This window comes from Mastigoproctus giganteus, chromosome 8, assembly GCF_048544385.1.
Source record: "Mastigoproctus giganteus isolate SK-2022 chromosome 8, ASM4854438v1, whole genome shotgun sequence".
NCBI lineage: Eukaryota > Metazoa > Arthropoda > Arachnida > Uropygi > Thelyphonidae > Mastigoproctus > Mastigoproctus giganteus.
Window position 1 is genome coordinate 217,012,344 of NC_143582.1, and position 27,845 is coordinate 217,040,188.

A 27,845-nucleotide genomic window follows, 5' to 3' on the forward strand; every position below is an offset into this window, starting at 1 on the left:
GTTCAGATGGGTAAAACATAAATGGCATTCATTATTAAAAGGTGCACATTCAATTAACTTGTGTGAAACTGTTAAAATAGTATCACAATTTCTACACACAGGCATCAGCCCCTAGCAGATGGGAATGCATCAGGTGACAATGTCCCACACATAGCCAAGCAAGAACTACCTCCTCCTGATGAACCCTGCACTGATTAGACTGTGAATACATAATTACAGGCTTGATTTGATACAGGTTGTTATTGTACTCATGTTAGCAGTGATTTTTGGTATTTTTGCCATCCTAAATATAGTTTGTTGTGAATTTGATGCTTGTAGTCTGCACAGGGGACTAAAAAGTTATTTGTGGCATTGCTGATTTAGCTGCAGCATCAGCAAAGTCATTGTCTGATGCTGCAGCAACATGGATAGGGATAGACAAACCATGAAAGGAGCCCCACACCATGACACTGCCTCCAACAAACTTCACTGTTGGGAGGATACAATCAGGAAGGAACTGTACCCATGGCATTCGCCACACCCAGGAATGGACATCAGACTGGAAAAGTGCAAACCTCGATTAGTCTATCCATAGGACTGTTTTCCACTGCTCTACAGTCCAGGATTCACGCTCCTTACACCATGTTAATCAGAGTCTAGCATTTGTTGAGGTGATCAATTCTGTTGAACATGTCATCTTGCATGCCCACTTTTGCAATTGTCTGTTCGAAGCCCAGTGTGCATATTTATAGCAGGTTCTATGACATGTTGTATGCATAGGACCTGTTTTCCCATCCATGGAGGGGTGTCCAGATATTAATGGTAGGGCAGTGTTAGTTTGCTTGGGAAAAAGAGAGAGAGAGAGAGAGAGAGAGAGAGAGAGAGAGAGAGTGTGTGTGTGTGTGTGTGTTCTGTACAAATTTTCCCATTATAGCATAAAGATAGATGTCCATGTAGGATGGTTTGGCAGGGATTTTATTTTTTATGGCATATTGTTATGACAACTGCTGACATCAAAGTCAATGGAAGTTCATTAACTTCCATAGAAACTTCAGACAGGCAAAGTAAAAATGCTCTAGTGGCAATCTGGATGGCTCTGCAATGGAGTGGGTCAAGCCATCAAAGAACAGAATTTCTAGCAGAGAAATAGACTCAGGAACCATATTCTACTTTGGACCAGACAAATGTTCAGTATGGGTGCAATAACATGCTTCTATCTGCTCCCTAATAATTGGAGCAGACAGCAGAGTATGTTTAGACCGTTTGGTCATTTAGCCCTGAGCTACCGAATATATACAGTCAGTCCTCATATAGCACGATAGTTGTGTTCCTAGAAATCCTCGTGCAATGCAAAATCGTGCAATATAAATAACAGGCCCTATGGGGAAAAATGGGGTTAGATGGTGACCACCCAAGATTGAACGCCCATTTGTAACCAAAACATTACCAAACACAATAAATAATCGTAATAAAATAAGTATTTTATTACGACTATTACGTAATAAAATATTGCTAATGCTTTTGCTTGTATCGTAAGCAAACTTGTTTTTTTTGTTTGATTTTCTATCCAAACAGATGACAGCCGTTCCATCTCTTCCAATTCTTTGTCTTGATCTAATGGATTTTAATTACACTTTGAGTTGTTCCTGCCATGAAAGTTTTTTATTTTCTCTGCATTCTTTCTAATTCTTGACATTGCCTCATTTAGGCCAGTAGTACATGCAATATCATATGGTCTTTCATTTCGCTCAAAGCGTTTCACAATTTCATATTTTCTCCCTATCAACAGAGGCGGACTGGCCATAAGCCTTACTGGGGAAATCCCGGTGGGCCGGAGTGATTTTGGTCATAAACACTAGTATGAGGACACTACAAATTTTCCCGGGTAAGAATTTTTGACCCAGTCTGCCTCTGTTTATGACCTTTTGCTTTTCTTTTTCTCTCTGAATCTGTAGTGTCTTCACCAGGATGCTTCCTTTTCACACCTTTTAAGTATTTTACTCATTTTTAGGGAATAAAGCACAATTACAAAATGAGGAGGCACGCTTGATACACAAACAAAGCTGTGTGCATGTAGCAACTGAATAAACAACACCATAAAGGCAGAGACACACTAACACCTCACTAGCTCACATTTTACTAAAGCACATTTCTGGGAGTTACTACCATAAAACAACAAAAACAATTTTCAGCTGTGTTTCTGCTAGTGGAATCTGTTATAAATTGGTAGTAAACTCGATCTAATTGCATTTGCGATAATACCGATAGCTGGAATTGTGTGGGTTTTTATGTTATTATGGCAAAAAGCGTTTCCCCTTCACTGATATAAAAAACAAATACATTTTCAGAATCTTCTCTTCATTCCTATTGTGTTGCATTTGGTTGGGTTGATTTTGCGTTCGACTGCCATTTCTTGTAAACACAGGTGAATCATGCATAAGCAAATTCGGTTCGTGTTATATACAACATCATTCCCCTATTTATAAATCGTGTATGATCAAATTCATGTAGTGTAAACACGTGTTATACGAGGACTGACTGTATTGGAGAAAAGTCAGCATTTTATCAAAAATGAGTTCCAAAAATTGTTTCTGCTACCACAGGAATTTCATTTTGTCTAAGCCTCAGTTTAGGTTCAGGTGAAGCAGAAATACATACAAACAGCATTTAAGTGGTCAATAGCTTGTTGCAGTTGCGATTCAATAACTTTCATACTGCAAGAGCAAAAAAAAAAAAAAAAAAAAAAAAAAAAAGCTGCTCTGTAACAGAATTCACTTTGACTGCAAAACACTAAGGATGGGGGTTTGAGGAACTCCCTCCTCTTGGCAAAAATACCCAGAAAAGTTAGATCCAATATGAACCTGGAAGAGTTGTTTTGATAAAAAGTTCTGGATAAAAACAGGAAATTGACCTCAGACCAGATAAATAGAGATCCATTAATATACCATAATTCCAAGTAATTTCATATGCTTTTCCCATGTCAAACAAAACTAATATTAAATGCCCATGCTTAATGGAATCATCATAAAGCATGGTGCATTCGATTTGGTATTAGTATTAGTTTTTTGATATTAGTATTCTTTGACGTGGGAAAAGCATATGAAATTATTTCAAGATAAAAACAAAGTGGGCAATTACCACTTTTTCCAAGATCTTATATAAGCAGCTGGTCAGAACAACAGGGAAGCAACTGGTAGGAATGTTAGAGTCCTGACCTAATTTTAGAAATGCAAGAACGATTACCCTATGCCAAAAAACTGTAAAATGATCCACCAGATAGATTTGATTATAGAGAAGTAACACCTCTAGAGAACATGAAGGAAGTCATTTTATCACCTGACACTGCACACCATTTAGTGCTGCTCTGCACAGCAGCGAGTCTCAACACTACTTGAAAAGTTTCTTGCTTCTTTAAAACCAGGAACTCTGTGAAATACAATGATTTTCAGCAGATACGCTTCTCCTAAAGTATTGGCAATACCAATTGGGTCTGCTACTGTAAACCCATTATATTCTAATATTGATGAGGGTATTGACATATTTACCTTTCATTTTCTGAATTTTATCCCAGACAACATTGGTACTGGTTGTCTAGTTAATGGATGATGTCAACTTTACCCAGCACACTTTTTGGCTCTGATAATGTGTTAATCACATTCTGGCACAGACAAGTTTAAAGGATATAACATGTTCAGTGGTGGGGTAATGTCGAAATAATCCTCAAGGCTGGTTTTGTGCCTTTCTTGCTGTTTTGCATTCTTAATTCCACCACATCTTTTGAAAGTGTGGAAATCAGGAGGATGTTTTTGGAATTGCAATTGCCACTGCACAGAAATATAATCTGTGACATATGTCTCTGCATCATCAATTGATTCCTGTTGAATTGTTATAAGATCAAATTTTGTTAGTTGTGTGACTGTGTCCCAGTCAGCCTAATTAAACTTCCACTATGAGATTGTATATGGATAATAGGGTTGTTTGTCAAACATGTTGGGCACAGAAGTGATTGCTTCTGTAGGGACTATGTTCAAACTCTCACGTAAACAGAGGAAGCAGGGAAGGGGAACAGATGGAGATATCTATGGCATTGAACGTAAGGGTAGGCATGTGGAGAGAGGTGTTGATTCCCACATTTAATAAGGCAAGCATACGTTCAACATTAATTTCTGCACTACCACACTGAGTAGTATGTCCATTAAAGTGTCCAAGAAATAGGCATGGTGAGAAAAACTGCAAAATAATATCACTGATCTGCCTGGGAGATATTTGTTCTAAGAGGACAGTATATAGAACAGATTGTGAAGAGGTAACCCACTGCTAAACTGCTATTGCTCTAAGTTGGCATTCAACTGAACACATGTGAAATGGGTATGGTTGTGACTCCTCCATGGGCTGGGCCATCCCTGTTCCTCTCCTTACGGATGGTAGAGAAGTTCTGCAGGATAGGGTCATCATTTGCCTTTAAAGATGATTCCTGCAATCGGGCTTATGTTTTTGAAGGATTGTTTTGATATCCTCCATATTTCATTGGAATCCATGACAATCCACTTAAGAATTGGCCATCATTACTTGAGTTTAATATATCTGGATCAACACTGCTTCAAGAAAAGTTTCTTGCTTCTTCAAAACCAGGATGTAAACTAGTTTCCAAAGCGATGCAGGTTTTGATTGTTTTTTTTGGGGATATATGCACTCAGTATCCATTTCTTCCTCAGGATAAAGATCCAAAATAGGGTCACCTGCACTTTCCTTTTCTGAATTTACCTCCATTGCGCATCCTATATCCCACTAATAATGGGCCAGACCTTAGTGGGAAAGGGGATTCTTTAGATATTGCTTCCTTTATTGGTACTGGGATGGGAGTAGTGAATGCTTTTGAGATGTGCTTGCATAAACAAATAGTGGGCATGTAAAAGAAATACGTTATACAACTGAAGTATCACTTCTGAAATATTAGAACACCTTCTCAGAGCTACTTGTGTATAAGATCTGTTATTTATTGATGTTACCTGTTGGTAACATCAACAAATATTTATTTATCAATATTTATTGATGTGCCTTCACATATGGAATATTTTGCTCCATCCTGATTTTCTGAATTTGTTTTTCATTTTTCCACCTTCAGTATGCTCTTGAATATGCAGGATGTTCACTTCCACAATTCAAGCATGCTGGTTTCAGGGCAGAACATTCCTTGGTGTTGTGTTACCTCCAACAACATGCCACCTAAGAATGACCATATTTTTTGACACCTGAAACATTGTAAAGGTTTCAGGATGGTGAGCCTTACAGGGCAGTTCAGATATCCTGATGTGCTGGAAGCAGGTGATTTAGGGGGTGTTAAATGTAAGGTTAATAAACCTAGTTGGGTCTAGTTTCCCCTCCTTATGCATAGATATCCTCTTAATAACTGTGACTCTTTGGTCTCTTAATTTAGTGCATATATCCTCTTCAGATATTTCAAGGAGATCCCACTTGATAATTACACCACATGATGCATTAAAGCGTTGTGTGGTGAATCTTGAAATGAAATACCTCCAAGAGTTGTTGCTTGGAAGAGCAGTTCAGAATGTTGTACTGAGTACACTTCCACTAAGCTGTTATATTACTGATTTTGGAGAACCAGCCAATTCATCAAGCCCCTTCTGTATAAAGAAGGGCAACATTTTACCAATTTACTTTCCTCCTGCTGAGTTTATAATGAAAATGCCATGTACAGGAGGCAGTGCAGCTTCTGGGTTTTTTTTTTTTTTTTTTTTTTTTATTATTATTTATTGTATTACTTTGGTTTCTTGTTCAGGTAAGGGCCTGGTAGAGGCTCCAGAGGAAGAAAGCTTTAAATTAGTCACAGGAGTAGAGTAATAAAATTCAATATCTTTAGGATAAGTGAAGACGAATAATTGCAGCCTTCTGTTCCCCAAAAATCCTAAGTGAAAAAACAGGAACCAACTAATAAAAGACCAAAATGAAAATATGACAATTATTTGAATTTTGGCTTTACATGTGTTGGAAATAAAGATGCTCCTGATGCACAGTATGTAATAAAATATTAGCAAACAGTTCTTTGTCTCCTGCTAAACTTGTGTTTCGTAAGTGTTCCATGAATGTTGTGAGATGAAAAGTGTTCCATGACTAAAAAAGTTTGGGAAACACTGGTTTATAAAGCAGATTTGTACAAACCTCTCAAGTAAATTACAAAAGAAACCTTTTATCTCTTAAATTATTTTTAATTACTCAGAAATCAGAATGGTTTTCTCTGTTCTGAAGCATAGAAATATAAAAATATGCACATAAAATCCAAACCTATGGCATAGTCAGAAAAATAATGGTTATTTTTGAGTGACAGTTCTGATTGCAAACCAACTGAAATGTTGTAGGAACTTTTTCCTGTTTAATGTAAAATATTTGGGTATTAAAGAAAACTACATTCTAGCTGAAGAAAATCTGATTTAATACAGTTTTCCCAAAAGTAACACACTGCATATGTGCTCCTTACTCCATACACCCAAATAACCTACATTTATCAAGATAATAATGGAAGTTTAACCCCAATATTAGTGTGCTTGAAATGGAGTTCCTGCATTGAATGTATGTGTGGAGGTTTTTAAAAATGGATGGTGATATTGCTTCAGGTCAGATTACAGGTTCAGACCAAAGATCTTTTATTAAAATTGACACTTTACACAGTCAAACAGTGAATTGATAAATTCGATGTTTGACTGTGTAAAGTTATAATTGTGGGAACATGGTGAGGAAACATTAGATTGTAGCACAATTTTACATTAGTCTCAAAGGTTTTGCCAGGTCTAGAGGAAGACAGACATATGACCTGTTAAGAAATAGTCAATGAATCTGGAATACTGAAATAATCTGTTCAATGAATTTTAAGCAAGGTGTTACAAAAATGAAAGGAGCTGCTCAATGGGTTCCACTTTTGCTGTCAGATTTCTTTACAAGTGTAAATAAATTGCAATGCAGTTATTCACATGCTACCAACAAGAAGGTGAAGAGTTTTTAAAGCACACTGTTGCCACTGATGGGACATGCATCGTTTAAACTGAATTGAAATCACAATCAGCTCAGAAGCAGCCATAGATGTTGGAAGCTGCTGTACTCTTGCTCTATGACAGTGGTTTTCGACCAGGGTGCTGCAACAACATTCCAGGGGTGCCACGTAATTTGAGTTTAAGTTACTTAAACTTATTATTTTTTAATTTACGTTTATTTCATTATAAAAAGGTGTACAGTATCTTTTTAATTTTGTGGTGATCTATAATTGATGTTTACTTAGTACCTCTGTATAAAGAATAAAATTATATACTGTATATATATATAATTTGTTTGTATTATGAAATGTAATTTTTATAATTATATTACTGTAATAAATATCATATAACATATATATTTTTTAATATTATATATATATATACATACAGAGAGAGAATCTGATCTAACAGGCAGAAAATTGAGTAGGGGTGCCACAAAATAAAATAAATTACTTAGGGGTGCCGTTATTAAAAAAAGGTTCAAAACCACTGCTCTATGACAATGCAAGGCCTCACATATCACAGTCTGTACCACTTGTTTTCACCAATTACAAGTTGGAAGCACTACCTTACCCTCCTTATAGTCTGATACAAGTCCTTGTGATTATAATCTATTTCCCCAAGCTGAAGGAATTAGTGTGGAAAAAGATTACTTTCTTTGGAAGCATTGATTGCAGCCAGGACCCAAAGCATCTGACAGCTTAACTTCAGCATTTAAAAATTACCCAAACCAACCTTGAGAAGTCATAAGACATGGACAACAATGCTGAAGATTTTTTAATGTAAATTGTTAGAAAAATAAATTCATTTTAAATTAACTACTTATGTGCATTACTTTTGGGATAAAGATAGATATAATTTGGAAAATATATTATAACATAGCCTAACATATGGAAGCTACATTTCCTTCTTCAAAAGTAAACACACAGCACTGCCATGACAGCTATTTAGAAGCTTACTGAATTCTTATCAGATAGCAGGCAGTGTCTGTTAGCAAACTCATGTTGAATGGTGAATAAATAACTTAATGAATCTAAATAAGCATTCCAGTGGTATGTATAATAAAAGAATCCATCCAATGTCTGATGAGGCACCAGCAAGTCTCAAAACAACTGTTATGGCAGCACTGAGTTTTAAATGAATGGGGATTTCACTTTTGGTGATGCTATTCAATTTAAAATGATATTAGCGACTTAAAACTGATTCATGGATACTAGATTCTGTGAAGCAAGCCTTTCACTGAAAGATCCAGAGTGCCCCCACCAAGACAAAAAATGAACTGCAAAAATGCAAGCCATTATCCAAAAGTTGAAATATAGGGTGCAACAAAGGAATGGAAAATCATAAAAACTGATTTTCTCATGCACTACTGAATGCGTGGAAAGCAAAGTCAGTGTTCAGGATTAATAAAGCAAACACGCTGATTTAAACCAGTATACTGCCAGGTAAAGTTTAAAGTACTGTCTTTTAATGATTTAATTTGGTAATAAATGTTTTTTAAAAGTTGACTGTATGCAAAGATATTTGATAAGGCGTGCTATAAATGTTAAGATTCTGTTACAATTACAATACAACAAATGAAAAGTAGCCATCTTACTTTACACAGAGGCATGCTGAATTCTGTGACCAACCTTATCTGTGATATTTGTGATTCAAGTGGATCACGGAATGCCATAGAAGTTTGTTATAAGTTGAAAAATAAGGTTTTATTTGTAATATTTAGTGATTAGTTTACTTAATTAGTACGCTCTTTCTGATTACATACTCTTTTTATTTATCTTTCTCATTCATACCACTTCAATTTTTCTGTCAAAAGAATCAAGGAACGGGTAGAGAAAAAGGCCTATTTTCTGATTAGATCATGTATATTTGGAATAATAAAAGTATGCATGGAAGTGTTTTATCCATTACACCATTTGTTCAACTGTTATTATAGTGCTTATAGTATCCTGATTTACAATGTCAGTTAGTCATTTGTAAAATTAACTTATTAAATTCTGGTTTTTGAATGATACACAATTTATCTTTGCAGATGCAAAACTTGAGGATAATAACATGAACAAACATATTCAAGAACAGCTTTGAAAATGTATAATGGGTAGATTATAAAAAAAAATGGCAAGAGTTTCATCCCTACTCAATGGTTATATCACCACCATTTCAATGTCAAACATAATAATCTAGTACCATCATGGATTAAGAACTTCAAGGAAACTGGTTGTACAGTAAAGATAACAACAGAGTCCATAGCATTTTGGTCACAATGTTGTGGTCAGAATTTTGATGACAGAAGTTTAAAAAAAAAAAAAAACTACATTAACCACTACAATTTCTGTCAACGACTGCCAGTGCTTCTGGATGAGAATGAAGACTTCATTCAATCTGCTTATAACTGATGAAGTACATTTTCATCTTTCTGGTTCTGGTATAAGCAAAATTTGAGTATTGGTCAGAGGAAAACTCCCCATATACTGAACAACAAATCTTTACACAATACCAAGGTTGCAGTATGGCATGCATTTTTGTCTTTTGGCATTACTAGCGCTCATTTCTTCAAGGATGACAATGTGACAACCTAACATCTGCCCAATATATCCACATGATTGAGATGTTTCTGGCATAAGAATTAGCTGTTTCCTAAAGCTAATGATAACCTGTGCACTTTTTCCCCCCTGTAGAGCTACATGAAAAGAAATGTTAATCATCTATACGTCTGCCAAGCTTAAATTTAGAATTCAAGAAGAAATAATCAGTTTCCAAGTGGAAATGCTGTGCTGTGTAATGGGCAATCTGCAATTAAGATTAGAGGAGTGTTTGCAGTAAGGTGGAGGTGGTGGGGATGGGGCAAAACACCTTCAAAAAATAAAATGCTTTTCTCTGTACTTCAAATTGGTGGGTTTAAAATTTCTTAAACAGAATATTTCAACAAAATTAGTTTTTATAATAGCCTGTTTCTCTGCTAGACCCTGTAGCTCAAAAGCTTTATTTTATTATTACTTAAAAGCAACCTTCATTACTTTAAATCAAAGTGTGCTATATTAGAATCTGAAAATAAAATTTAAAAATGTAAAGCAGAATATATCATTGGAACAAAATATAATACAAAAAAGATATTCTGCCTACTGGAACAATGGTGAAGTATATGCCTACTGTCCTTACAGCCGACTTAAAAAGGACAGCCAGAAAATATAATAGGTTATGCATTTCAATACAACCCCAGGTAATGAGCAATTCATAATTTGGGCCTCAAAGTATGTATTAATTTTTTTTACCTCTAATGTAATTTTCAGTTTAAAGTAAATTTAATACCTCTGATATATATTCTGAGGTGTTAGGCTTTATTATTATATCTTTTTCCAAAAGATAGATTTTTCAAACTTTTGGACTACTACAGCACTCCAGAGATTGACATAAGATGAGGAAACCATATAAAGAATTGATCTTTATCTGGACTTTTCTCAATTCTAACACATCAAAGAGAGATGTCAACAAACAAGCTGGTCTGTGTATTTAAAAAGAGCCCTAACACAGGAATCTGACATCCCACGTGCCATTCCTCATAACCATCACAATACAAGCTTACCGGCACTTCTGGCAGAGTCAATACAGTGAATGCAGCTAGTTAAGGCTGACTACTGCTACAAAAATTGCTAATGCCATAGGGCATTCCCCTTATATAGCCTCATCATATCACCACTAGAAACAAAATTTCATCTTCAGCATGAAAAGCATCACCTAACTTTCAGTTTGGGTGGCAACCTTCATGCTGTCAAGGCAGTGATCCCTTTCAACAATTCCACAAGGCAGCTACTAAAGATAACCAGGCAACCATGTAGAATACAGGCGATACATTTTTTTCTGGCAGAAATACTTAAAATCAATAAGAATTACCAGTAATTACTATGTAAATGGAAGTGCCTCCCCCTCCATCCTTCAGTGGGTTTCTCTACTACCTTTTAAAGAACACAAAAGCTTGATCTTTTTTTTTTTTTTTTTTTGACCAAATTCTAAATCTAATCAACTTTGCTTCTATTCAGCCGAAATGCAAAGTTTTCTTTATTTTCCAACTTTGGTTATCATGAAAAAAATTCTCTTTAATTGCTATACTGCATTATATTTAGCTTGATATACTTTCATCAATATCATTCACAAATACTGAAAACAACACTGGACCCAGCACATTGAACCCTGGGGAACTCTACTAATAACATTAGTCCATGAAGGGCAGTGTCCATTGATTACCACTGTCTTCTTCCACTTAACCATCCCTTTATCCACAGCACTTGCCCTTAATGCCACATTGCTTCAGTTTGTAGAGCAGTCTTTTGTGCACAATAGTATAAAAGCCTTCATGAAATCTAAGTATATGGTGTCAAAATTATTTTTTGCATCCAGTTCCTTGGTCACTGTATTATAGTAACATATCAGATTGGTTAGACAAGACCACCCCTTGCCAAATCCATGCTGTGATTGTAGTATAATTGCATGCTTGTCTAAATGGCCCTGCATTACTTCTTTAACCAGCAATTTCATTATTTTCCCTGGAACAGATGTTAAGGTAACAGGTCTGTAATTACTCAAGTCGCCTTTTGATCCTCCTTTATGAATTAGGAATATATTGAAACTTCTCCAGTCCAAGGAACTCTCCTGTATCCAATAAAAACCTGAATCCAGTAAGAGATAGTCAAACCTTTAGCCATAATAATTATGGCTAAGGGTTTGCTTACCTCATTTGATGCCTCCCTTAATATAACTGGACAGATTACATCTGCCCCAATGCCTTTTTTATGACCAACCTCAATAATTTCTCCTCCACTTTCCTTTCAGTTATCACAGTTATTTAGCTCCTCATTAGAATTTGATAAACTTCTGGCATACCATTTCCTAAAAAATTCCTCATATGTGAACGTAGATGCACAATACCTATTCAATTTGTCTGCAACCAGAGCAGGTTCATCAACAGTCAAGTGGCCCAATGTGATTCAACCACTACTATGTGACGAGGGAAGCAAATAATTCTTATTTTCTTATCTACAACCCCAGGGGCTCATATCTGGTGAGTATGGGCTTGGCACACCCAGGGTCCTGAGCTGGATATCATCATTCTTCTCTCTCTCTCTCTCTCTCTCTCTCTCTCTCTCTCTCTCAGGGTACTCGGGGAATTTTTTTTTTTTTTTTGTCTGGTGCAGCATAACCCTCAGGCTTCCTTGCACCATATGGCTAATAATAATCCCTTCCTTCTACTGTTAATATATGCATAGAAGTCTTTGCTGTTTTTCTTTGTATTCTTTGCCAGACTTCTCTTAATCTGCCTTAGCTTGCCTAACCTCCTTTGTGACTTGATTACAGACTAACTTATATCTACCATAGGCTTCTGTATCACCTGATAATTTATATGCATCCCAAACACTTTTCTTCTCTGCCACATGTCTCAACAGTTTATCTGACAATCATTTAGGTCTAAGCCTTGAACAGTATTTGTTTGTTGGTATGAAAAGCCTAGTAGCTTCTTTGATTACTTCCCATTTAGAATTTACTGTTGGTAACATCATCAGTTGGTCCCACTACACACAATTTAAAAAAAAACTGTCTGAGACCTCTGTAGTCACCCTTACAAAAGCTTTTACCCTTGACAGTTCTCTTCAATTAAATTCCACATTAATACACTGTGATCATTGCCACCCAGTGGGTCTTTACCTACAGATTCTTAATGTATAAAGAATCACTGCTGAAAACCAGATCAAGAGATTTGCTTCCTCTTGTTGCCTCTCTAACATTCTGCTTTAGAAAACAGTCATCCAAGAAATCCACAAAAGTCTTGCTGGTGTGTGAGTGACCAACCCACAAATTCCAGTCAACATCTGGAAAGTTAAAATCCTCCATTATGGGACATTCTGATTTACTGGCCCCACTCTATTTCCCTTTTTATCACACCAAATTGCCTCAACATTGCACCCATCAAGTTATTGACTGTTGTTGTGGAGGTGGGCAGTTCAAATAAATTCAATGAAGAACTAGGAAAATTACTGGAGGGGTGGACAAATGTGGGAAGGTGGGTGGTGTTTTTTTTTTGGCTGATACTTATGCTTGCTTGCTTCCTTCCTTGCATCATATGTCACTAATAATAATAATTTCTGCATTTATATAACATGTGCAGAAGATGTTGCTCTTAGTTTTCAGCAGCATCAGTGACTCAAGCCATATTGTTAGTAATAAATAGTAATGTCTCTAAAAGCATGTGTGCACAGGCCAATTTGTACATTGTGCAGTCTGAAAAATCTGGAATAACAACACAGAAGTAGTAATTTACTTTACATTAAATATAGACTTGAAATTCAATACAGACTTGAAATTTGAACTGTACTTTAAACATGGCCTCAAATCAATAATAAATAAGATTTGAAAGCATCTATTTTTTAAATATTAACTTGTATATTAATTTTTGTTTTTAATGCTTAACTTTTTATGCATTAATGCAAAAGTTCAATTTTATTATTAATTCTAATGCATTTTTTGCTGAACAATGAGTGGGCTCTTTTTTTGGGAATGTTTGGAGAACAAAAGACTTAAAAACCATGAAAACAAGAAACCTTGGGGCCTCTTTCATTATGGTTCCATGTTTGCTTTTCTTGTTGTTTCAATTTGAGAGCATTGACCATTTTTTACCTAGATTTCCAAATAAGTATAGTTATGCAAATTCATCATTTCACAGACTGCATTATCATATGTCTTTTTTTTTTTTACTTAATTTCCTTTGTTTTATAATTACTTTTAATGATAAGCTGCCAGTACACCATACCACTGCAAAGTGCAACAGATTTGTGAATAATCATATACAATAGCATAGGAATGCCTTGGCATTGGGGCAGGTGCCAGTATCAGAAGGGCTTACATGTCACATCAGTTCCATACCAAACTATTTCCACGTCCGAGGTTATTTAACGAAATGTCACATCAGGATGAGAGCAGAGGGTGGGGTGAAAATTAATTTTTGCCAAATGGAGTGTTTTCAGAGGGTGATGCAAGCCTGCATGAATCATCCTTAAATAGATCTATGCTGCTATGAAGTACATACTGCATAGCAGCATAGATCTATTAGCAGTTCAAAAAGTAACTTTGAAGGGACCAATCAGGCAACTGCTACATCATCACATGCTGGAATGCGGAGTAGTTCTCAATTCACAGGTGTATTGGTACTGGTATAGATGTTTTAGGGTACTGGTATAGATGTAAGAGGGCCAAAATGTGCCTATTCTTATAATTTTATGTACTAAATGGGTCCGATTTTCACATCATAGGAATTCACATATTCATATTTGCTTAAGAAAGCTAAACAGTTCATTTAGATTTGCGTTATTTCCAATAATATGAACAAGTGATACAGGATCTTGCAATCTTTACAGTGAAAGGAAAGCACTTTTTCTGATATGACCATAAAGCATGCAATCTAGGAGTATATATTTGAGAGTAAGTGGTGATGAACAGTGCATACATAGCAGCAGGTACATATGGGTTGGTTTTTTTTTTTTTTTTTTTGATTTGGTAGTTGTTGGCGCATCGGCTTCTGTGGCCATATTGCACCTCCCAAGGTTTTTGCAGTACTTTGATCCAAGCCCGAGGCGGGAATCGAACCCGCGACCTTTGGGTTGCCGGGCAGGTACTTTACCCACTCGGCTAGCCCGGTCGGCCATATGGGTTGGGTGTGTATGCCATATATGTAATCTCACTAGTATAACCTCTTCCTGTCTACTTTACCTGTAGCTAGAATTCCATAATTCTGGTTTCTTTTTGATTTGGAGTAATTTGTTTGTGACTTCCAGATTTTGGTCCACTGAATTTTACATATTTTTTTAATATGCTTTAAATAATCTATATATGGCACATGGTAATTTGCTTGTGTTGTACTGTTCAGTTGTTGGGGTGCCCGATTTGCTCTCTCATTACCTGTGATACCAAAATGCCCTGAGATCCAACAAAATTTCACTGAGTGATCTTTTACTTCGTAGATGATTTAAACAGGATAAGATTTGTTTTATGATTGGATGCAATATATTGAAAACTTATTGTCCAATGCAGAGACTACACTCAATCTGCATATATTACACTGCTAGCATTGTGGAAAGTGTTAATATTCTCTAAGGTTATTTTATTGCATATAATTCTGCAGTATAACTGCTACATTCAACTGGTAGTGATATGGACACCCTAAAAGAAGAAAAGACAGCTGCGGTCCAGCAAAACAAGCAAATCGACCGGAGAACATGCGCAATTTAAAGTCATAATACATATATGGGTATATGTAAGAGATTACGGGTGGTCCTAATATAATAATCTGAGACCAGGGTGGATCAGGTACATCGGTCTCGATGTAAATTGTCAAATTGAAAGTTCCAGGTATGCAATAAATCTTTTAGACAAATACCAGTGGGTCTATTTTCTGCCGGTTTGCTGTTGTAGAATGCAGTCCAATCTGGGTTAAAAAGCATTCGAAGAGGATGGGCTGGAAGACTTCGAATTTTGGTTGCATAATTAATTGAGGAGCAGCATTTTCCTTTTAGGATGAATATTTTCCATTTAGGATGATGCTTTGGATAGGGGATGTTCTAAATGCTCCTAGAGCAGTTTGGAGAACACTGTGTTGGATGCAATTCAGTCTAATCAGCACACTTTTCCTAGCCGAGTCATAGACAACAGCATCATAATCTAGACGAAACCTAATAAGGGCACAATACTGATGTAGAAGAGAGTATCTATCAGCATCCCATGTGTGGCAGAAATGGATCTGAACAAGTTAAATGTTTTTTCAGGTAGACAGCTGGGAGATATTTTATGTAAGAAACAAAGTTAAGTTTGGTGGACAGCATTAAACCTAGGAAACAAAGATTACTTTTTTTGTTCAGACATACGATAGCCATTTTGCACTGTCCATATTTCTAGCTTATTTAGGGATAGTTGTAGCTGTCTTTCAATGGTATGAATATTTTTTGAACAGCAAGATATAGTGAGATAATCAGTGTACATATATAGTTCTACAGTATTGGGAATGTTCTGAGTTATGGTATTCAGCCTAAGTGAAAAAAAGAGTAGCACTAAGTATTGATCCTTGTGGGACCCCTTCTTCCTGGGTAAAGATACGAGAAAGCACTGTTTGGTAACGTACTTGAAAGGTTCTGCATTGAAGAAAGTTTTGAATGAAGTTTGGTAAATGTCCTCTTAATCCTATGGAGTAAGGTTCTCACAATATGCCATACCTCCAGGTTGTATCAAAAGCCTTTTCAATATCCAAACTTACCATTACAATATGTTCATTTTTCACAAAAGCATTAAGAATATTAGTCTCTGCTTTCACCAAGAGATCCAAAGTGGTTCTATTTTGTTGGAATCCAAACTGATCGTTGTTTAGCAGCTTATCAGTTTCAAGAAACCAGGTAAGTCATCTGTGTATCATCCTTTCTAGAGTTTTACCTTGACAACTGGTGAGGGAGACTGGTCAGTAATTTTGTGGGAGTGATTGATCTTTTCCTGGTTTGGGAAAGGCTAAAATAACAGAATGTCAGGCAGAAGGATATGTACCATCAAGAATGATCCAGTTAAAGTTATTAGTAAATTGAAATCTGTATTGGTTAGATGCTTTAGCATTACATAAAAGATTCCATCAGCTCCAACAGTGCTATTAGGTGATCTATTTAATGCTCTTTAGAGTTCAAAAATAGACAAAAAGGTTGATTGTAGGCAAGAGACTGAGTGGTTTGAAAATTTATCTCGTATCTTTCTGCTAACGCTTTGATTTGTAGAAAGGAAGCATCATAAGGCATACATTTCAGAGAAATGTCTCTGCAAATGCGTTAGCTATTTCTTGTGGTGAAGATATTTTTTGTCCATTCTTGGACAAGATTGGAACAGAAACCGATAGATATTTACCATTTAGTTGTTAAATTTTTTTACAAGCAATTAGACTGCAAGTATCCTTTGTGATAGAGGAGGCAAACTGTACTCATTAATCTTTTTTAGCTTTTCTTCTGATTTTTCACGCTTTTGCCTTAAGCCTTTTAAATTTAATTAGGTTGTTGGTGGTTGGAAACTTACAGACCAGATTCTAAGCATTATTCCTTTCCCTTTTTGCTATGGTACAAGCCAGTGGCAGCTCATGATTCTGATGTTTGGGGGTGCTGCATCTTAAAGTTACATTAAATTGCCTTAGTTATAAGACATGTAGACATACACAGTAATAATAATAAGCAAGTTAAAAATACTATAAAACATTAACTAGACATCCATTAACAGACTTGAACTTTTATTTAAAAACAAAATCCATTCTTCAGTTTTTATTTGTTGAAAATAGATTTCATGAAAATAGAACTTTTTCATTCAAGTTTGGTGCACTGTTGACCAAGCTTTTCTCTATTGAAAGCATTGCTTGAGCATTTAGCCTTTCCTGATTCATGGTGCTCCTTAAAAACGTTTTTATTCTTTTTAATGTCGAATGGCAACATTCGGGCTGTGAAGTAGTCATCGGAATGGTCAAAAGAACTTTTGAATTTTGTAAGTTCACCAAGAACTTCAGCTAGATTATTTTCTGAGATAAATTTCAGCAAGTCAGTTAATTTGCAATAATTGAGTAGATCATGTCTGCTATAGAAAACTTGTAATTCCATAAGAAGTTTTTCTCTTTCAATCATGGGATATGCCTCAGTAGTCTCCCGTACCTCTTATTTGTTATTTTTCGTACAAAAAATAACAAAGTTCTCCTTGTTAAACATTTTAGCATCAATTGCTTTGTAAAAGAATATCTCACCTATGTCAAACACTTATACAGTCGCATACTTCCTTCGCTTCAATCATGAGTGTTTTTGAAGGATTTTCACAGTACATTGAATTCCTGATTTTTAGGATGGCATTCTTCAAGTTTCTTACATATTCATGTATTTTAACTGCCTCAATTTCTCAATATTGCATTTGATTATAAATAACTTCCATGTAAGGCATTATCTGATGGAAAAGTTCTAACCAGGACTCGAATTTTACATTACTCAAAATGTGCAAAATTCCAGTTGCTTCTGAAATAGTCTTATCTGGATTTCGTGTTGCTTGTACGAAGATAATTCAAAAAATAAGTTACACTTGACCATTGTAACCCAAGAGACATTTATTGAGGTAAGTAACATTATGCAATAGAAAGCACATACCTTGCACTACTTTTCCACATAGTCACTGAGTTGGTGTAAACACTTCTCAGAACGTGTGACTAAACATTTGATTCCTTGATGACAGAAATCTACTCCTTTGGTCATCCAGCCAACATCGAACTGCTGTTTGCACCTGCTCATTGTTTGCAAATCATTGTCCCCCTAGATATTCTTTCAGCTTGCTGAAGATGTGATAGTCATAAGGCGAAAAATCGGGACTGTATAGATGTTGCCATACCTCCCAATCAAAACTTTGGAGCAAATGTCGTGTTGTGCATGCATTGTGTGGCGTTGTCCTGAATGAGAACAACACCTTTGCTTAACTTTCCAGGCCTCTTGTTTTTCATGGCTGTTCACAAGACCATAATGGTTGACAGTACGAGGGAGCATTAATTGTTGTGCCTTTTGCCATGAATCTTGGAACCTGGAGTAACATTCTAGTACCTCGAACTTGGAGTAACATTCTAGATGACATTCCATTATGAATGCTTGCTCCTACACAACTGTTACCACTACATCAACAAAATTCACCTACCAGGGGGTGCACAATATGAACTCCATTCCACGCAGGTGCCACATTTGTTGCACAATTATACCAAGCAATGGCAGCAGGTGTAACTTATTTTTTGAAAGCCCCTCATAGTTCTTCCATGCACTTTGTTAAGGATTAAAATTTTCATAAACTCTGTTCACGGTGCGTATATTAAAGTTCCATCTTGTATGGGAAGGTCAGGCAACACGGCTGTCCATATGATTTCTAAGAACAGAAAGACGCTGTGGTGATTTCGAGAAAAATGTTAGTATCGACATGAGGTTCGAAAAAATATTCTTGAATTTCGAGTACTACTTGCTGCATTTCTCATCATCAGATTCAGTTGGAGTGCATAGCAGTGAATAAAATGTGCATTTTTGTACACTTTATTTTAGCCTGAACTCTCCCTTTCTTGCTTTTCATCACATTGTGCTATCAAATGTCTGAGCAACCAGTTTTTGAGTATTTCCTTCAAGGATTATGTCTAATTGATCTAGAATGTACTTCAATATTCCGCCTGTCGTTTGGTTTTCCGGAGTGAAAAAACCCCAAAAACGCTCAAAAATGTCTCCACTCAGTTCATATCTCAGAACAATTACAATTTGTATATGTTCTGAAACATCTGTTGTGTCATCAGCCAATGACAGCTACGAATGAAGCTTCTTTAATTTCTCTTTTATTTCATCCCAGCATATTTGCAGCAAACAGTCAAGAATATCATTCTGAATAGTTTTTTAAATGCCGCATTACTTTCTAAACGGTTCTTTAAATTGGAATCTAATATACAGGCGAAATTTATTCATCCTCCAAATACTCCTGGATTTTTAGAATCATCTTTTTCATCATGTCCACGTAAAGGAATTTCAAACTGTCCACAAAATTTAATGCAGTCTATTATTTTAGATAATACCTCACGATTCTTGGTAACTTTTCTGTTATATTTGCAGATCGAAAGTCTGTAGGCCTCACTAAACTGTTCTTTAATATTTACGCTTCCTAAAAGCAACAGTGAAATCACATGATCAATATGTTTCTTCGAACTCTCATGTTAGAGAGTTTTTCCTTTCATTCTGTTTGTTTGTAAAGCCACTTTTTGTCTACGTTAAGTCACCTCTGAACAGTAAACCTGGAAAACAAAACAATGCATTTTTAACTTCACAGCCACAAAGCCAACTTTTCCTTTGGTACCATTCAGTTTTAAAACTGAATATATTTCTTATTATTACTTATTTTCCGCTGAGAAATTTGAATCTTTGGTGTGGGGCGGTCTTCTTTTTTAATCACATTTTTTTTATTGGAGAGATAATTGTGAAAAACTAAGTTGCTGAAGTTTATTCACTGTCGTGCGATTTACTTCATGGGGAAGAATGGAGGCCATGATCGAATGTAATTTCACAAAATCATGTGTCATTGAAATAATGTTTTACTTACACATCACCTCATAATATAACTTCAACTTACTAAGTTCAAGCTCAATTTGCAATTAAGCTGTAATCATATAATTACACTGTTGAATGTCGAGTACTGACTTAACACTGATATTATTTAGTTACTTAATGGGAATTCGGACAAATAATAAAAAGACACCAACATTGTGACTACACACCCATCATGGTCAACGATGAAATCTGCACTGCAAGCTTTACAGTGACTGATTTGTTTCACCTATAAAAAATGTATATTCACTGGAACGCAAAATGTGTCACTGCCTGGTGCACAGTGAAGCCTACGGTTAATTAAACTTCAAAGTTGGAAACGATTTTGTTTTTATTTGTTTATTGTTGAAATGATTACAGGAAATAGGGGGTGCACATACTATATGCGGGTCCTGTTAATAAAAATATTCATTGTGTTGCATTGTTCTTCACAATTTCATATAACTCCATTCACTGTATATCCAGATTTAAATAGCTGGGGGGGGTGCTGCAGTGCCTATGGACAAGCCGCCCCTGGTACAAGCATCATTCCATCAGAAGTTGCTGCCAGTATTTGCTTAGTAATGTGCTCAGCTACAATGTCAATGGACACTAGTCGTATCAATTGGCTATCAAAGGAGATGGAGCCAGGATACTTTTCCCAATCTGCTTTAGAGAATTTCCATATTATCCGATGATCAGGGCATGGCATCTTCGTTGTTTGAATTCTGTATATAATTGGGAAATGATCACTGTTGTGCAGATCATTTAAAATTACCCAATCTATAATAGGAAATAACTGAGGAGAACAAACAGATAAGTCAATTTCTGACATAGATCCTGTGGAGAGGTGCGTGTATGTATTATGACCAGTGTTCAGCAATGTTAGGTTCAGTTGGTTTGAGCTTTTCTATCAAGTGTCCGCTATTATCCACGTGAGCAGATCTCCATAGTGGATGATGTGCATTGAAGTCGCCAAGAAAACAAAAAGGAGATGGTATTTATTTTATAAGACCTTCTAATTCTTTAAACCTGTAGATATTGTTAGGTGGAAGGTATAGTAGTAGTATAACGAGACTAGAATTGTTTGTCCCACTGCTACACATACTGCAACAGCTTCTAAGTGGGTCTGAAGTGGAATGTTTCTAGCTGATATTTTACAACCCACTGAATTGCAATGCCTCCGTGTGCACGGCTTGAAGAATTTCTTTTCTGTAGGCTGTATAATTTTTAATTGTATAAGCTACCTGTGGATTTAATTTAGTCGCTTGAAAGCAAATGGCTACAGGGTTATATTGCGAGATCAAATCGTAAATATCATCAGTATTACTGCGTAAGCCTCTGCAATTCCATTGTACAATGTGCAGCATTATTTGGTTTCAGGGAGAAAAAAATGAGTGTGTTTCTTGTGAGAGGAAGCAGTTTGCTTTTGATGATCATATTTAGTCTTTTACTTTATAGGAAAAGAAGGAAGGGTGTCTAATCTGTACTCTCTTCTACATCATCGGTTCCAATAAGTGAACATCCAGTCTCCATGTCGTCTTCTGCATGAAGATCAAGGATTGTTTCTTCTTGTGTATTTACATCTTCGTTGTTCGTGTTCCTTGAATTTGGTTGTGGCAATTCAGTGGCACGTTACCCTTGCAGTTTCTTTTGTACTTTATCATATGATGTAATTTTAGATGGAACTGAGATTGGGGTATTAACCAAGTGATCAGAAAAATAAGAAAGCAGTACGTTGCTAGTGGAGGTAGATTGGGAGAATTTGACTAGTGATGCATTCCATTCAATGACAAGTCAGGATTTAGAAACTAAAACTATTTTATTGTCCGAAAAATATACCCTGAATTTAATTAAGACCAATTTAAAATGGAAATCAAATACTTTAAACACCAAGTAATTGAAATATTATAAAAAAAAAATTCCCATATAATATATCACTTAGCTATTTTAAATATATTGGCTAAATGGGAGTAGCAAGGATCCTATCCAAATATTGAAAATGCTCTTAAAATATTCCTTACAATGCCAACAACATTAGCCACTGCCAAAAGAAGTTTCAGCAGGTTAAAACTTGTTAAGAATTATTTGAGATCGGCATCAGGACAAGAACACACATCACATCTATGTCTCCTTTTAATTAAACATGAACTTGCTAGCAAAATAGACTTCACTGAAATTATTAAAAACTTAGTTAACACTAAAGCAAGAAAAATTAAGCTTTGTTACAATTTAATAATTTTATGTTACTATATAATAACTAATTGCCTAAATTGCTTGAAGGCCAGAAGTGTGAACAATGCATACTCAGTTGTCTCTCGTAATCCATCGTTATATGGAAAATTTTTTTCGTTCAACGGAAACTATTTAAAATGTAATTACCAAGGGGAATTTTAAAAAAATTTGCTAAATAGAAAAATTGGCTATACAGAAGTTCATTAAACAGAGGTCCGACTGCGCTTATTATTTATTATGATCATACCATTTACCGAAAAAAGGCACGAGGCCATGAATTTGCCAAGGGTGCCAAAAACCTAGCTACACCTCTGATCATATATATTAATGTGGGAAACAGAGGTTGTAATACTAAATTTTCACACCACATCTTTTAAAACTCCCATTTCTTTCTTCCGCTGTTGGTATTTTGCTATTCTTTCTTAGCAATATTTAAGACATATGGTCAAATCAATGCAGTGTTAAAAATATCAAGTTTTGGAATTGACTGAGAAATCAAATCAGTACATCTGTAAGGTACCACTTACCACATAAAAGTAAACTTTATTAACTGAATGGTTTAAACATCTTTCCCAGTGTTTTCATCTGCAGTACAAAGAATGAACAAACAAAGTATTTGGAGCTGAAAGAATCTATCCAATTATATTAAAAGCAGCAGCAAAAGAGATAGTCAAACCTTTAGCCATAATAATGAGAAAATTTGTTAATTCAAAGGAATCCCCTAGACATTGGAAATGTGCAAATGTCTCTCCTGTTCATGAAGGTAGACTGAATGATGAAGCTAGTAATTACAGACCCGTAAGCTTGACTTCTGTTCAAGGGAAAATAATCAAATCAATGGGTAAAAAAAGTATAGTAGGATCATTTAGTTAAGAATGGGGTTATCTAGAAATCACAGCATGCATTTGTTAATGGGAGATCTTGTCTGACCAATCTGATTACTATTATGACACAGTAACAAAGGAACTGAATGCAAAAATTAATCCTAAACATCATATACACAGATATCAATGACACAGCTCCATATAAACAACTGCTGTACAAATTGGCACATTGTGGCATTAGGAGAAAGTTACTGCTATGAATAAAGGGATGGCACTGAACAGAAGATGAAAGGGTGGTTATCAATGAACACCGCTTTTTGGACTAATGTTATAAGTGGTGTCCCTTAGACTTTAGTACTGATCTCATCAGTTTTGTCAATATTTACTGACAATAACAATGAAATAAAATAACACAAAAGTTGGCAGATTAGTTAATGATAGGAATGAAAGCATACTGTAACAAGGCCTAGAAAAATTAGGTAGATGGACTGAAAAGTGGCAATAGAGGTCTAACACTGATAAATTCAAGATGCTGCATATGGGCAACAATAATCACAGAATAAAATAACAATTAACATGGTACTACACTTGAAGTTGTGGAGAATGAAAGAGACCTAGGGGCAATTATAGTCTGAGATGGTTTTCTGAGCAATGCAGACAGGCTGCTAGAACATATCACAGGGGACTCTATCAAAGAGGCACAAGAATTTTGCCAGTAGTAACAAGGTGATTATCCTATTGTGGAAGGCAATGGTTATGCTGCACCTTGAATACTGCATACAGGTTGGAAGGCTCACTTTAAGGAGGATGTGGAATAGGTCAACCAGATTAGTGAGGACAAAAAAGGGTACTCATACCACATAAGATTTCAGTTCTGCAAGTTGCAGAGTTTGCAAACTAGGAACCTGTGAGGAGATCTGACTGAAGTGTTTAAGGCTTGAAATGGACTGAGTAAGCTAAATGCTGATGGCATTCTTTACTCTTCTCAGACAACACACATAAGGGATAGAAACATAAAAAGATGAAAATAAATGGGCCTGTCATTCTGGATTCCATAGTTTAAGGATAGATGAATTCTGTATAATCCAGAAAAGTTTTAATAATAAAAGACAAAGTGTTCAGGGTTAAATGGACCCCTTCATCGGCAAATTCTAATGAGATAAAGACGTTAGAGACAATTTTAAGAGTTGTTCATGCAGTGATGCGTGTATGGACACGTGATTAAACATTCAACTACTAGACTGCTGCTCATCGTTGTTGCACGGATGTATGTGGATTTCCTGCCAGTGTTTATTCAGTTTCAAGATAGTTGCATCCAAGATAGGGTGTAGCCTCATGCCCTTTCAGTGATTCATAGTTCTTGAATTGCACGAAATGTTAAGCGACGCTAGCCAGAGGTGGTGGCGAAAGTTCCGGGATTGGTCAATCACTTCATAATCGCGCTTGGAGTTAAGGTCATGGTGGGTCGCCCAGAAATGTTCCACAATTGCGGATTGGTCAGTCTCACCAAAGCGAATTGACCTGTCATGCTCTGCAAGGCAGTCTTGAATAATAAGGCAGTCTTCATCTTATTAAAGAGATCTTTAATAAGGTGAATGAATTCGCCGCCATTAGTGACAGTGTCGGCAGTATTTCCCACAAGAGGTGTAAGGAGTTGTGCAATATGAACTATCTAAGTATAGTTCATATGTAGGTGCATTGCAGCAGGACAATGGGCCGGAGGGGAACGCCTGGCTTATGAATCTTAGGTAGGGCATAAAACTGAGGCAGTTGGTGCCTCAATTTTAGTTTTGGAGCCATTCCAGTTCAGATGAAGCTAGGCACACAGATTTCCAGAGTGAGAATGGATCTGGTCAATTGTGGCTATCCAACCCACATAGACAAGTGCTTATTGCAAGCGCAAGAGCTCACGATACACCCGAGACCGTCATTGACGCATGACAATATGCCTACCGCCTACATTCCCTACTATCCGGGCATGTTGGGCCAGATTTCAAAAACCCTCTGGGAATACCGTATAAAATGCGTGCAACTACACAATAGGAGCTTGCATTCTCTGGTTTATAACGTGAAGACGCTGGTCACTCTTTTGCACAGCGGTGTGGTATACCACAACTTGCAAAGATTGTGGCAACTGCTACATAGGAGAGAGCTTGAGATGCCTTCAAGACTGCCTTGCAGAGCACAACAGGTCAATTCACCTTGGTGAGACTGACCAATCCACAATCGCAGAACACTTCTGGACGACCCACCACGACCTTAACCCCAAGCCCGATTACAAAGTGATTGACCAATCCCGGCACTTTCGCCACTGCCTCTGGCTAGAGTTGCTTAACATTTTGTGCAATTCAAGAAATAGGAATCACTGAAAGGGCATGAAGCTACACCCTATCTTGGATGCAACTATCTTGAAACTGGATAAACGCTGGTAGCAAATCCACATACATCCGTGGGTTTTTTTTTTTTTTTTTTTTGGCCGATGCTGTATAAGCTTGCTTCTTTGTATCATTTGCCACTGCTAATACAAATACTAAACAAAGTGAAACCACAACTGTGACAAACTTGTTCTGACTAAAGAATTCTTATAGAAATCATTAAAATATTATGCGGAGTGGATTAAGTAAAAGCTGTTTATATTGCTATTTGAAGGATAGCAATACAAACAGTATTGCTATCCTTCAAATAACATTTCTGTTTGGCGTTAACCAACCTGTAAACTGTCTTCAGTGGTTAACAGGTTGGTTAACTGAGAGAACTTTCATCTTATTAAAGAGATCTTTAATAAGGCAAATGAATTCGCAGTGAACGAGGAAGGCATTAGTGACCTTTAAAACGGTGTAATACTGTCTGAAGCACTTTTCCAAACCTTATAATGAGATTGTTTCTTGTGCTATCTTCCATCTATTGGGATAGTAGGCAGAACAATCAAGTCTTTAGCAGGTGATGGCTGAGTAACTCAAAACCATTTTCCTGCTTTCAATAAAGATGTATTAAGCAAGCAATGTGAAATAGGTGGGGCAACTATTCTTCTGGCAACCTGGTGCTACTCAATATGAAGACTGTGGTAAAAGGGTTGGTGAGTAAAGAGCTCATTCTGTCACTGACTGACTAATTCGGCCCGAGGGCATTTTGAGTTGCAGAATGTTCAGGTAACATGTAAGAGTGAACAAAATTGACGGGTCACCCTGTCTCTGACTCAGCCTTCTATGATTGGGAAGTCCCTTATAGCTTTTTGTTGGAATCCTATTTTGATCCATGGAGCTGTCGAAATTTCAAGTCCAGGCTGGCTGAGTGACATATCCTCATATTTGAAATATTCACACAGGAAGAACCAGGCAGAGAAATGTGTTTCATCAAGATTAGGTCCCAGTATTATAAATCAAAAGCTTAGGCGTAACATAGGTGGAACCCATTCCTAAAGCCTAACCTAAGAATTGTGTGGTAAACTTGGAATTCAAATATCCTTATACATTTATTTCAGCAGAATCCAGAATGAGAAGACTCTTCTCTCAGTCGTCACCCAACACTGCTTCAGGCATCACCCTTTGCACCTGGACTCTGTTTTAACTGGAAGATCAACTATCACAAATCTCCTTAAGATTTTTTTCTGGATACAAAAAGCTCTTAACAATAAGGAACAGCTCGATATTATCCTCCTTGACATATCCGCAGCTTTTGACAACATCTTGATAAAAACTTTCGAACAAATTCTATCTCACTACTTCAAAATACAAGGCAATCTCCTGAAGATTTTATGTAACATTCTGAAGAAAGATGCTTCATACTCTCTTATCACGATTTTATTGCTCATTACACTATTTCACATGGAGTGCTACAAGGAGGAATTCTCTCCTCAATATTATTTGCTGCAGCTCTCAAACCCTTTTTGCATTCCATAAAGAACTTTATAACATATGCTCATGGCCTGAAATTCTTCATCAGATCCAAAGATCAACAAGTTAAGCAAACAAATCAACAAGCTAATAATGCAATAAATGAACTGGAATATTATGTTGATTGTATAGGACTACATTTAAATACAAGCAAATCTGCCAAGAAGACAATTACAAAGAAAGAGTAGAAACAATATCTATACCGGTAAGTGGATGGCATGTACGAAAGGTTAAATTGCATGTAGATCTTAGCCTAAAATGGGATGAAGAACTAACATTATCTAAGCACTTTGATTACATCAAAGCAAAAACATATGCAGCACTCTGGGCTGCCAAACAAGAGATAATTGGCATTAAACACCCAGACCGTGTTAAAAAGTATATCCTCAAATGTATACTTTCCATTCCACTGTATGCTTCACAAATTTGGTCCTCTACCCGAACCAACCAACCTGAAAGCTTTTCTCGGCATTCAATACTGGCTCTTGAGGTGGCTGAACAGGATCATGCAATCATTTACTATCTCTAGTCCTACTTTCCAATCTCAGCATTCCTCCTTAGAAACAAACAATGAACACAAAAAACATTCACATCAGTTCAACTGCTAACAGGAAGATTAGATGATCCCAGCATAAATGGTTTGTTTCACTCTCATTGAGAAGCCCCCAGGAATGCTGATACAAGACCACCTCTTCCAAAGCACCCTAAAAAAGCTGGACAGCCTTAGTCACTTTT

General features: G+C 36.3%; 1 protein-coding gene across 5 annotated transcripts in view; it reads right to left on the bottom strand.

The window, feature by feature from the left end:
* Positions 1-27,845, bottom strand: part of LOC150082288 (RNA-binding protein Pasilla-like) — a 165,017-nt gene that overhangs the window by 26,834 nt on the left and 110,338 nt on the right. The window lies entirely within an intron of this gene.